Source organism: Nothoprocta perdicaria, unplaced genomic scaffold (genome assembly GCF_003342845.1).
Source record: "Nothoprocta perdicaria isolate Ctin4 unplaced genomic scaffold, notPer1 scaffold_1, whole genome shotgun sequence".
NCBI lineage: Eukaryota > Metazoa > Chordata > Aves > Tinamiformes > Tinamidae > Nothoprocta > Nothoprocta perdicaria.
The window spans coordinates 10,673,070-10,685,767 of NW_020454093.1; the positions used below are offsets into that span (position 1 = coordinate 10,673,070).

Below are 12,698 nucleotides of genomic sequence, written 5' to 3' on the forward strand. Positions count from 1 at the left end.
TGACCTTTACTTCTAATCAAGGAACAGATATGACAGCATTTAAAGCTAAATGCTGTATTTTAAAGAGATGATGGAAGACATCCAACTTGAAAATAAAATGTTAGATTAGTGTAAAATCTATGCATTTCCCCCCTTGCATATCTGAAGACTGTGAACTCCTTTCGTATTCTGATTCAGAAGAGTGTAGAAGATAACTGATGTTGGAATAATCTAATGTGTCCATCATAGTCTTAAAGATAAATTCTTTACAAGGGAGACTGTTAAATGTTTTAGGTTTAAAATTATATTTTAGGAAGAAGCCTAGTGCCTATTACTTATATGAAATACTGCATTTCTTGGAAGATCTGGACATACGCACAAGTGATTACTTTTTATCCCACATAATCTGCTGTGGAGATCATGTTCACCTAAAAGGAAGAGATTAACTGTTTTCTTAGACCTGCCACACTCTAGAAGATAAGGCAGATAAGGCAGAGCAACTGGTACTTTGGCTTTATGTACAACATCCTCACATTCCCTGGTGGATGCCAGCATATACATTTAAAGACAGCATCTTTCAACTTTTATTTTTTTTTTTTTTTTGTGCAGAATAATCAATCTTGATTCTCTAATGTGCTAGTGCAATTTCTCTCATTATTTTAACTGGGAACTGTGTTGATGTTTAACCTATTCTTTAAGAGTAGCTACCATTTTGCTTTAAAAAACAGAAGTTCCTGTGATATGTAAATCATTGGAAAGGTATGTGGTATCACTCCTAAGTTACAGTATTATAAAGCCTTTTATGATTACCAAGAGTGGTGTTATAAATCTAACTATTTTGCATAATAATTAAATAGTATCTCTCCAACCCCAAGAAGCCACAGACCTTTTGTCATCATTAGACAAAATCAGGCTGAGTGTAAACACAGTCTAGCTTCCTCCATGTTTTAGTATTTATATGCAGCAATTGTCAGCATGTCAGCAGTGGACGGTGATAAAGTGCATTTTTCTGCTTGGGTGGTTAGCCCTTTCATTTTTACAAGTGACAAAATAAAAATCTGTTGAAGAGTGAACATGCTGCTTTCACTGTGTCATCTCAGCCCTGCGGGTCATTTTATTATAAAAATGTAAAAATCTAGTCAATTTTATTTAATCAGCTGAAAAGGAAAAGTGTTTCCAGGTCATTAATCAAGTGCTCCTTCTCTGTGGGACTTGTCTCTTCAGAAACTGCCATCTGAATCATTAATAAAGCTGAAAAGATTTTGTGCCAGCGGGTTTTTGAGAAACCTAGATGTTATCAATATAACGGGAGCAAAGTAATTTAAGGTCAACAAATAAAGCTTTATACATGCATTGCTTCAAAAGCTGCATCCTATCTATTAAAAACAATTAATTATTTATTTTAGAAGCATTTAATTGTTGAAAAACATGCAACTATTTAGATGGTATTTGATTATATATAATTATATGTTTTCTTTAATGTTACCTAACCATATATTTACAGTAAACTTTTATGTGAATTGATCAAAACATAATGAGACAGTAAGAAGAGATAATTACTACTGTATCTATAATAATAATGATAGTAATTAAACCACAGAGAACTACATTCAAACAACGTCAAGCCTGAGAGTAAAACCCCTATTAACAAAGATATTGAAGGCACTTACTGCATGGTTAACACGTTCGCCTCCACACACGCCTAGCTGCTGTGGTTCTTGCTACCTGTTGCCACATCTCAGCATACATCAGATATGAGAGATAACATATCTGATTATACTGTGAATTTATGAGACTGGGAATGTTTCCATCTCAAAAATTGGGCAAAGTTAACACCTTACAAAATGTTGGAATTGATAGGCTAAAAGGAGAGAAGCAGAGTGTGGTTTTACTCAAATGGCCATCCATGTTCTCACTCAGTTCTGGGAGGCCGTGTGCTAATTTGCTAGCTGCTACATCTGTTATGTGTGGAAAGTGAGTAGTACCAACAGAAGCAATCTAACGGTTCAAGCTTTCATTTTGCAAAGGGAAAATAGACTCATATATCTGCTTTTCATCAACTCCAAGAAGAGTTTGAATCCTGACTCCCTCCTAGCATCAGTTCGGGAATGGTCTCCTGCCCTCAGGCCTCCTCTGGAAACCACTTGCTTGGGTTTTGACTAATCTCAGCTTGTTAAATGGAAAATTCTTTCTGGCACTAACTTTTCATTCAGTCTCTTTATAAATATACTGCTATGTTTGTATTTACACTAAAGAATTTTGGAGTTAGAAAGATAGGCATACTTGCTTGACATATCTTTTAGATGTAAGCTGAAAACTCAGTCTACTTTACATTTTCTGATTTGGTTGCAATGAGTTGATTAGCTAGCATTCCCTAATCAACTCTATTTTTAAATAGAAATAATATATTACAACATGATAGATAAAACTTTAATTTTGTTTGCTGAAAGTGTTAAAGCTATCATTTCAAAAGCTGCRTAAGTACATTTCTGTTCAAGAATGTAGCTGTCTGAAGTGCATGTGCATAGATATATTTTAAATCATGTMTATTCTAGTATAAAAAATAAGATAAAATAAGATAAAGACAGATTCCTTCTTCCTTTTTTTCTGTGATTTTCTAAGGTACCTTTACTCTTGTGCAAAATACCATATAGCTGAATTAATCTATTGATCATTTCACATGGAAAGTTCATGGACTGTTACATTGCAAACCTGAATTTGTGTTTACCAACCTATATCAGACTGTCCTTTTTTCCTGGGATGTACATGTAACAACTGGTGCTGACCACCATTATCCTCATGACCTACCCTGTGRTGACTTCTCCTAGGTCAAGCTCTAGTTCTAGCACAAGATTACAAATGCACATAAATGTAGCATGACTCTGTGGACTTCCTTGCTCACGCTGGACTTTGCTTAGTGTAGGCAACACTTGCACTGATGTAATTGAATGAAAGTTGGCACACAGTTTTACAACAGGCCACTGAAGAGCCAGAATCTAATTGCATTTACACTAGTTCARTTCACTTAAAGAAAGTTGCTTGTTTGTACCTGTGTAGCAGAGTGAAAAAGAGCCCCCGGGTCAACAGCAGCAGTAATTACTTGTCCACTAGGAACTGAACTGGGGCCACCAATTCATTTCACACAGTTGACCAAACAGTCATTGGATGGTAATGACTTCTTGTCCTTAGCAACTCAGCCTATTCCTAGCAAGAATTTAGTAGTAGGAGACTTCAGGGGCCATTTACTAATCCCCAGGCCTGAGTGGCTCATGATACTAAAAATGTGCTATGAAGTCTCTCTATCACAAAGTTACAGTTTTGAGCATATGTTATTTTTTTTTCTTTCCTTACAGTAAATTCACGAAGGTGCCTTGCCAGCTTTGGGAAAGGGTATCTTTACCCTGCTGTGATAATTTAACATGTGGTAGAATTTTGCAATTCAAAGTTTTTTTTTTTTTTTTGCTTTTGTACATCATTGTACCTTAAAATGAAATTCCAGAGACGTCTTAATATGGACTAATCACTATAATGGTTATTTTTTAAAAAAAACACCCATACAGATAATCTCATTTTATCACTTGATTTGTTCCAAATTCACCGTTACTATGATTAGTGTGTATTAAGGAAAAATATCTATGAAATTTCATTTTAAGAGAAAGGAAGTCTTTTAAAAGTAGCTGTCTTGAATCACAGAGCTCTGGAAAGCCTTAAATTATCACAGCAGGAGAAAATATACTATAACAATGATAAAACAAGTGCCAAAGAAGCTTAGTCTCAGTACAAATTAAAAATAATACATTTTTTTTTCCTGCAACAGATGTAGCAATTTTTCAGTAATTGTTATTAATTATTTTTGGCAAGAAAGTATCAACAATTCTTTTTTAACAGTGTTAGTTGCCATTGATATATATTTTTCAGGATTCATTTTCATGCATGTATGTGCTTGCACAACAGAAAGCAAGTGCAAGGAGACTTGCAGCTGTAAATTAGATTAAAAATGGATCTGAAGACACAAATCGATGTTTAATTCCAAACTCATTGTTTTTCTGGTTTTATGCTATTATACAATACTTTATTCAGTTTGCTGTATGTGATACAGCAGTGGACATATGGATGCAATAATGTCTCCAGACATTAACTTTTGTAACTTCAACCAACTCTTGACTTGTTTTAACTCATTCCTGCTCTTTAATATCAGAAATGTGGAGCTTTCTCTTTATTTCAGTGACATTTAGATTATTTGCCAATATAAGAATATAATCTAGCGTCTTTTAATCTTTCCGCATCAAAATGAATCTCCTCTCTCCTCCCCTCCAGCCATGAGTGACTACATATGTACACAATATCTTAGAAGAGGCCCTATCCAAACCCTGGAAGTCGTATAAATGATCCTCTGTTCCCTGAAATTCTTTTCGTAACATCTTTTCATGCTAATGTTTTTCTTTTTCTTGGCTATAACACAGTTGTATCTCATGCTATTCTATAGCTCCTTAACACATTCAGGACTTACTTTTTCTTTTGTCCCTTTTAATAAGAAATCTGGTATACAGGGCCATTTACTATTTTTTCGAAAACTTTATAGAGAGCTTTTCCTACCTCCGTTGTTCTTTGTTGCTGTCTTCCTTGCTTGTGACCATGATGTTCTCCTACTGATTTACATTTAATGCTCCTTAGCTAATTATTTCTTCTGTAAGACTCTGTCATATACTTGATTGAAATTCAGATAGCTAAGATCAGCTTCACCTGTCCTGAATAATAATATTATAAATAAAATTATCTCTAAAGTTGACAGATATCAGTCATTTGATGCATTTTTATACATTTTTCTTCTCAGTATCCGGGAACATTTTGTGGAATAACTAAGTTTCTTATTTCTTTTGAGATCCTATAAAATCCCTCCTCTCCACTTCAACCTCTTTGTTTTTTTGTGTGTTTTCTAATTCAGATGTTTTGTGTGGGAACTAAAATAAATATTATGAACTTGGTTACACACGTAATATACATAGTTACAGCTTCTAAGGTAAAATTTAATACAGTGTCTGCTAGGACAGATTTTTGCCCCTGTGCTAAATGCTCTCCATCTCCATGCTATATTAGTACAACCTTTGACCATGTATATTGATTTGTACTTGCATTTTTGTAGCATGAGCACCTACCATGCAAGAAACATCTGCAATATATATTACAAAATTGGATGAACCTCTCAGAAAGTGATATCGGTGCCTCTGAGAACTACTTTCTTAGTGTTCTTCTTTAAAGAGTAACTATAGGATTTTCTCTCTTCTGCTAAAATATCTAGTAATGGTTTCCCCACATCTATTCTGTCCCTCTACAGTTTAAATATTTTAGGATTAGTCAGTGTCCTAAAAGTTTTCTTTGCTGAAAAAGGAAGGTGAGGAAAGCCTGTATTTTCCCTACAGCTAAGGAATAATCAAGCTATGTTGTCTCACTGACAACCACAAAAACATGAATGAGTATTTTCTTCAAGTTCTATAAACTGAAATGAACTAACTGCTGTAATCTCAAATCCTGTCTGCCGCACCCCTTTTTGGTATATTTGGCTTAGCAAAACAGGAGAATATTTTAGTTCTTTTCTTCAGGAAAAATAGCATAGAGATGTAATCATTTTTTTACATTTTTTACATTTAGGAGATCTGTTAATGAATTTTCACTTGTGGGGTTTTTTTTTTNGGGGGAGATGGGGTGTGGTGAGTATTCTTGGCTTTTCCTGCAACCTGCCTTATAATTTTCAGAGTTTTTCCTCTTCTTTTCTCTCCCACCACAAGCTCTCCCAGCCTAATGTGTCTTCTGTTGAGATTTCTAAGTGTACAGCTTGTTAGAAAACATCTTCTTCTCTCTGGGGTATAATATTAACTTGAAAGAAAAATCAAATCCCTGAATCACAGACTCACTTCCTAAAAATGATTTGGATTCTTCACTGCCATAATTCTCTTTTGAGAAATAGATTTCATAARCCCACTAACTTTTAGTTTTTCCAAAGAAGCAATTTCTCATGTGTAAGTCATTCCTACTCAAGCAGCAGTAAGGAGCATGTTCCATCTGCTCTTTCCCATGCATTTACCTAAGGCATGGTAGGCRTTAGGCTTTGCTGACTCTGCAGCAAAATATTTACACTTTAAACGCAAAGTGCTATGTGCTAAGGAAATGTGAAGATGCCTATTGGCACAGTAAGTAACACCTAATTGTTAATAACAGGAAAAGAAAATATATTTCTGAAGGTCAACTGTCGCAGCATCGAGTTCCCAGTTGGACAGATGTTCAGTAATTGTGACCCTTGAACAGAAAGTTGGGATAGTACATCCTCACTTGTGGTCTTATTCAAACAGTAGATAGGTTCCCATTATTTCATGTATTAAGCTGAATATTAAAATTGCCGACAAATTCACTGCTTTCACACATGGTTAGAAAACCTCCCTGAAAACTGTCTGTTTTTACATATATAGACAAGATTTTTTTTTTGTCAAACTGTGATGCTATGAACCTGTGACACAAAATACATATATAAGGACAGAACAAACATATAATAATAATGTAATGGCTTTTATTTTACTAGTCACTTTTTATTTATGCACATTTGTTTTTTCTTTGTAATGTGAAGAACTTGTTCTCAAGAATTGTCACTTACCTATCAGGTTGTTGGCCTTGAGTGGGCTAATCTTATGTATTGCGAATTATTAATATGTTTATTTTCCTGCAGAACTGGAAAAGCCACTTGAGAAAGATATAGAGAAGTTGTTGTTGTTTTCTTTCAATGACAAGGAAAGAGGAAAAAGACTTTTGTTCACAACATCATTTTTTTTTSATGATGATCATTTAAAATGAGAGAAGATTCTGTAAAATCTGAGAATAATAAAAAAATCATGTCAGTCTGGTGGTATACTACTATATAATCACTCTATGTTAGATTGTAAGAGATAGAGATCGCAAGGAATTCTGAGATAAGACGATTGGTCTTTTTTTTTATTTAGGAGGAGTCTTTTTAATTTAGGTAGAAATGGGAATGTGTGGCTTCTGTAGGTGCATCTGGATCAGAGTCTGATGTCTTATTCAGTAAGATATCATGTTTTAGAGGCTTTTACATGCTGTGTGAGCCTATATCTGTGGCATAAAGGAACCCTGTTTCACTTCAGCACTTCTTAAAAGTCCTGAAAAGTTCAGAGAAACAGGAAAAAATAAGGTATATGCTCTATGCTCCCTGCAATGAAACTAGMTTAGCATACCTTCCTGAATTCATTAGACATGAAACGGTCTCATCAGACCTTTAGGAATACCTTCTTTCTCTTATCACTGCTAAGAGGATAATCGCATTTCAACMTCCTTTGTTGAAGGAGGTTGCTTTGTTGAACGTCTGTTGCTGTAAAAAACAATTTCATAAAAATTGCACTGCACGTCAGTGGTATATTCCAGGTTGGTCTGAGAGTCTGCAGACTGGAATATCTTATCTCTGAGAGTCTGAGAAAACTAGTCCAAAGTTTTCTGGGCAATAAAATTGCAAATTGCAAATGCAAATTCTGGGCAATTGCAAAGCTAGCAATGTTTTCTTACAAGTCACAACAAATTTACATGTTTACTCACTCCCAGCAATAACATAACAAAGCCACGCTGAGTTCTACTGTTAGAAGAACAGAAGTTCTCACACCTAACTGTGCTCATTCCCTGCCATCAGAACAATATTTTATTGAAACACAGAATTTACCATGCAGATCTCTCTTGTATCTTCCTCTGTGTCGTCTAGCTGATATTTTTAAAAAATCTTTAAATCTTGGGCTATTGGCATAGGGCATTTGTGAATCAAGTGTCTCAAAGTGGTTGCTGGGTGGGTAGCGATAGGAATCGCTATTACAAGTGTTGCCAAACTATTGCCCTGCCTAGTTCCTTTAAACCAGCTGACCTATTGTCTTACATCTTTGTTGTTAAAGACTACATAAAAACCATCTCATAATTGCCTCAACTGTGTATAAAACACTCTGCTATGTGAAAATTTCTGCATCTGCACAAGAGGAGTTTGTGCTGACAAGAGTCTCCCCTATGTACACTTTGGTCATTTCTGCAGTAGAAACCACCTGATGTAAAAGACGGGTACCTCAGGAGTGCATATTAGCAGCGTATRGACAAATTATCTACCTGCTCCATTAAATAAGATGTAGCATTTCATCTGTTTTTTTTTTCTTTAAACAACCTTGTTATTGTTTTTGTTTCTTTTTGATTATCATTAGTTAGAATTTTAATACTGGAGGCTCTTCAGACTGATTATGCTGTGGACACCTTAGGATGTCGATCATCTCCTCAGGCAGCCTGGTGTATACCAGGGAGCCAAGAGGAAATACCTTGATTGTAAAGTTATCCAGATTATTTTCAAATAATTGCAAGAAAATAAAGCACTGAACTGATGATCTTCTAAAATGCAAAACAGCAACCTTATGGTTATACTGATTTACAAACACACTATACTTGTTGAAGTTTTATTGTGTTTGTGTTTTTCAGATACATTTGTATTTCTCTCCAGTAGCATTTTTTTCTTGTGTATTAGATACTCCTATATTCTGTGAAAATATAAATATGGGGAACTCTTCAGACTCTTCCATCTATTGTTGTGTTATAAATCCTATCTGATTTCTGTAATATTCAGTAAGTATTCATTGTTTTAGTAAATAGAGCACCATACTGTAAGTAGAAGTACTATAAAGCAATTCAGCTTTAATTAGGATATTTTTCTTCTCCAGTGGAGTGTTTATATATCTTGGTACTCACTTATGAACTAAAGATGGGATTGCATTTTATATTTTTTTCTCAAAGTTTTGCAAAATCAAATATTGTTCWTTTTTTTTTTAGATATGGAACCCTCACCTCAGATCATAGATGAGGCAGATACGACTGGAAAGTCCCCGTTGTAGGATTTTGAACACAAGCATGTATGTATGCCTTTTTTTTCTTGTGCAGAAGGGCAGGATAGTGAGGGATCCTCACACCAGAACAGTATGATCATCTGCCTGTCTTTTCATCTGCCCCGGACAATATTCACCATGATATATACTAAAATATATGATACAATCTCCCAAAATGTTAATGTCCATTCACATGACATATCCTTCTAATCTTTATAAAGAAAGGGCAAAATCCAAAGCTAAGTGATAAAATAACAATCCTGTGATTGATTTGAATGTGTCAGATCATGTCTTAAAAAATCAAAGCTTAGTATTCACACTTGTAGCCATTGACTTTTCTGTATATTTAGCATAAAAAAAWTAGCATATTATAGCAGAACAGATTATAAGGAACAAATTTACAGTAAGAAATTTTCATTTGTTTTCTAAATTCAGGAACTCAGAAATATGCAATTTTTCCTCTGTTAARTGTAGAAAAGTTAAGAAAAACAGATATTGCTACAGATAATATGGTTTATACAATATATAGGATGCTGYAAGTCTTAACAAAGATTAATAATTACAGTTTTGTCTCAGGCCATACTGTTTTCCCCTCTGAAATAACAATAAAGTGTCCTATTTTTTAAGAAATAAAGGGATGTATAGCAATAGGACTGGAATGTTAAAATGTAGTACTTGGAGGCAAAAGAAAACGTTACCCAAAGTCACATTTCAGATGGTAGGTTCATTTCAAAGGGGACTTGAGGTAGGCTATGAGGAAAGCCCCAAACCCGAATGCTTTGGGGGTCTCACATGAAGGTCAGATGCACTGAGTGTGTAATAAGCGGGAGGCAATGCAGCAGCCATTATCTTCCCTCTGACAAGAGAGCAGCTCACTGACCTGGCACGCTGACAAATGGAGAGGAAAACTCTGCTCTGAGATGTAAATTCCCCACACAGGTCCCTCATGAATATCTTGTCTCCAGGATTCAAGCCGCTGACCTGGAAAACAAGGTTCCTCCCCAATCAAAATGACAGGCAGAGCTGGTTTCCTGTTAGGAAGACTACTAGGTGTGTAAAAAAATTATGATTTCTGAGGAGAAAAAAATGAGATGTCACACAGAGCAAAATATTACTTTCAAATGGTCCTCCACAGCTCCCTTGAATGGCAGCTGTTAAGAATTCAATTGTGTGTATGACACACTGCAAGGCAGGATGGAAGTTCTGTTGGGGAGCAAAAATGAATAGAAATTTTCAATTCAAATACTCATTTGAGAATATTTGAATATCTGTCAGTCTTTATAGCCTAAAGGTTAATTCTTGAAAAGAATTTCCATTAGTAACACAAATTGTAACCTTGTCAAATCCTCTTATGTAATGCATCAACGCTGAAAGACATACTCTGCAAAACTGTACTATTAAATACATAACCTTGGTTCGTAGTGAATTTATACTTTTAGCAGGTTCCTTGATTTGTCAGTTATTTGTTTAAGGTTTTTGTATATTGCACAGATATACACATTGTATATGTTTTTGTGTTGGTATGAACATTTCATAAATATTTCTATACTGTTTCTTCAGATGCATATTCCATTGCTAAGCCTTCTTTGTTTTAGAAATATTAATTAAGAAAAAATGTATGATTTCATTCCCCTCATACAAGATAGGTGTCCATCTAAGGATTTCTGTTATATAAGATGATATAAGAGGTCTTGTCTCAGTTCTATGTATGTGTACTTATCTCACATCAGGCTCTCCATGTTTTATTTCTCTATATTCTGATTTATTTTAGAAGATAGAAAATAGCTATGATTCTTGTTTCTGGATGATAATTTATCTCTTATTTCACCTATATTCCTGAAGAACACCTATGTGTTTGTTCTCATGAATGCTATAAAGTTGGATATCAAAAGTCGCCTGAATTTACAGTAGGAATTGTGTGCATTATAAGTATAAATTTSCACTTAATAAGTCATAAAGATAAGAAGTGAACAGCCTACAGGTACTTCGGTGCCTTTAGATACCTCCAAAAGTACCTCACCAGTGGACAATTTTATTTACTTCATTTAAAACTACAGTAAGTTGTGGCCACCGGGGCCAAYAAATAATGGTTGTTCATTATTTGAACACTATAGATGGATAGCTTTTTCTTTGTAGAAATATGAAACAATTTACTATATATAATGATAATGATATCTTTATAGTTCTTTTACCATAAAATATTTTCAAATCCTTTTGATTTCGTTGCATTGTAGATTTAAGTAATTGTCTTTGCACTGTGGTGTGACATCTCCCTGAATATCAATCTTAATTTTACTGTGAAYTGATCTGATGTCCATATTGTTTCTTATTTTCTGGGATTTTATCCATATTGTTTCTTTCTTTTCTGGATTTTACTGAAGACTTTATAGGACACAGGATGTTTGCCCCATTTCCTGTTCCAGCATTAGATACTACAGCTACTGTTGGGCTTGATATGATTGCTGCTGATGTCCTGCTGCCTGGTACAATCTTTGTTTCAAAGAGCATGGTTTGAATTTGCACATGGAGTTTAGATAGAATGAATATGTTAATAAGCTCCAACCTTAGGTTGCACACTCAAATTACTATCAATTGTGCATGCAGTTTTTCCAGGCTATTTGTTCTGAAAATAAGTACTAAATTATGCATTCAATTTAGTGTCATGTATGAGTACAAAAGATGAACTTGCTCAAATATTTCCAAATGGGAATATTTGTGTATTAAAATATGATGAAATTCAGTTATCTGATGTGCCCTCTTTTGGAGTTTAAAAACAGGGAAACAAAAAATTACATATAATTCTTTTTTCGGGAGTGAGTAGTAATCGAACAGAAAACAGAGCCTGAGACTTATAGCTAATTATAGTTGATCAGTTATCCAATATGAGCCATCAGTGGACCCTTTCAAATTCTTTACTCTGGATACAAGACCCTTTAATAATAGCAGAAAATTAGTAGAAAAACTTTATTTGCATCTGGCCTGATGAGAGATATATTATTATGGAAGTGTGACAAGCATCGAGCAGAGACAACATGGAGCTGAGTTTGCTAAAAATTGCTTTCAGTTTAATTATATTCAGTTGGACTGAACCACTGCCATAGCCCTGCCTGAATTTGGTGAAGGAAATATCTCTTTAAAACTGTTTTTTATTAGGTTCAGTTTATAGCATATGTTATGATTCATACACCCAAGATAGGGAAACCAGAATATGAACTGGAAGTATTGAAAGTATTGTAGTTACTGAGAGAAATCTGAAATCTGCAGAATCAGATAGAATAGTCTCAATTTTCCCTTTTTCTTTTTCCATTTCTTTTCCAAATGCTGTTGTGTTTTCCAGGAGTGTAAAGTAAAATGTTTCGCTRCCCAGAAATGTTCATAGCAATTTTTTCAGGAGACGCATAGTAAAATAGATACCTATTTTATGTAATAGTCTGTCTGAAACCTATAGGCAAAATGTATTTAATTACACCTGCAATTAATTTCATGTCAATCACAGTTGACTTCTAAAGAAAGCTGCTGAGATTAGCCTAGTGAATGCCACCAGGAATAATGATGCTTTGTACTTGAGAAGTGGGGGGAAAGACTTGCATGCATTAGATGCTCTAGACACTGCTCGGAAAGGAAGACATTAGTCCAGCAAAAGTACTGTGGATATTTTTTCCTGCAAGGAAACTGCATCTTGTCACATATCCAGAAAAAATATTTGTCCAGCTTGCCCAGGATGCAGACATATGATGAATTATTTGACTTTAACTAAATTATATCACTTTAGCTGAGTGGCTATATACAAAAGAGAATTTCTATTAAATCATA

The 12,698-nt window shown here is 34.6% G+C and overlaps 1 long non-coding RNA gene across 2 annotated transcripts in view; it reads left to right on the plus strand.

Annotated features, from left to right (window-relative positions):
• Nucleotides 1–12,698, plus strand: part of LOC112945155 — a 120,557-nt gene that overhangs the window by 23,768 nt on the left and 84,091 nt on the right. For both annotated transcript variants that reach the window (XR_003248963.1, XR_003248964.1), the window contains exon 2: nt 8,833–8,912. This is a non-coding gene — a long non-coding RNA (uncharacterized LOC112945155). The remainder of the gene's footprint in view (nt 1–8,832; nt 8,913–12,698) is intronic.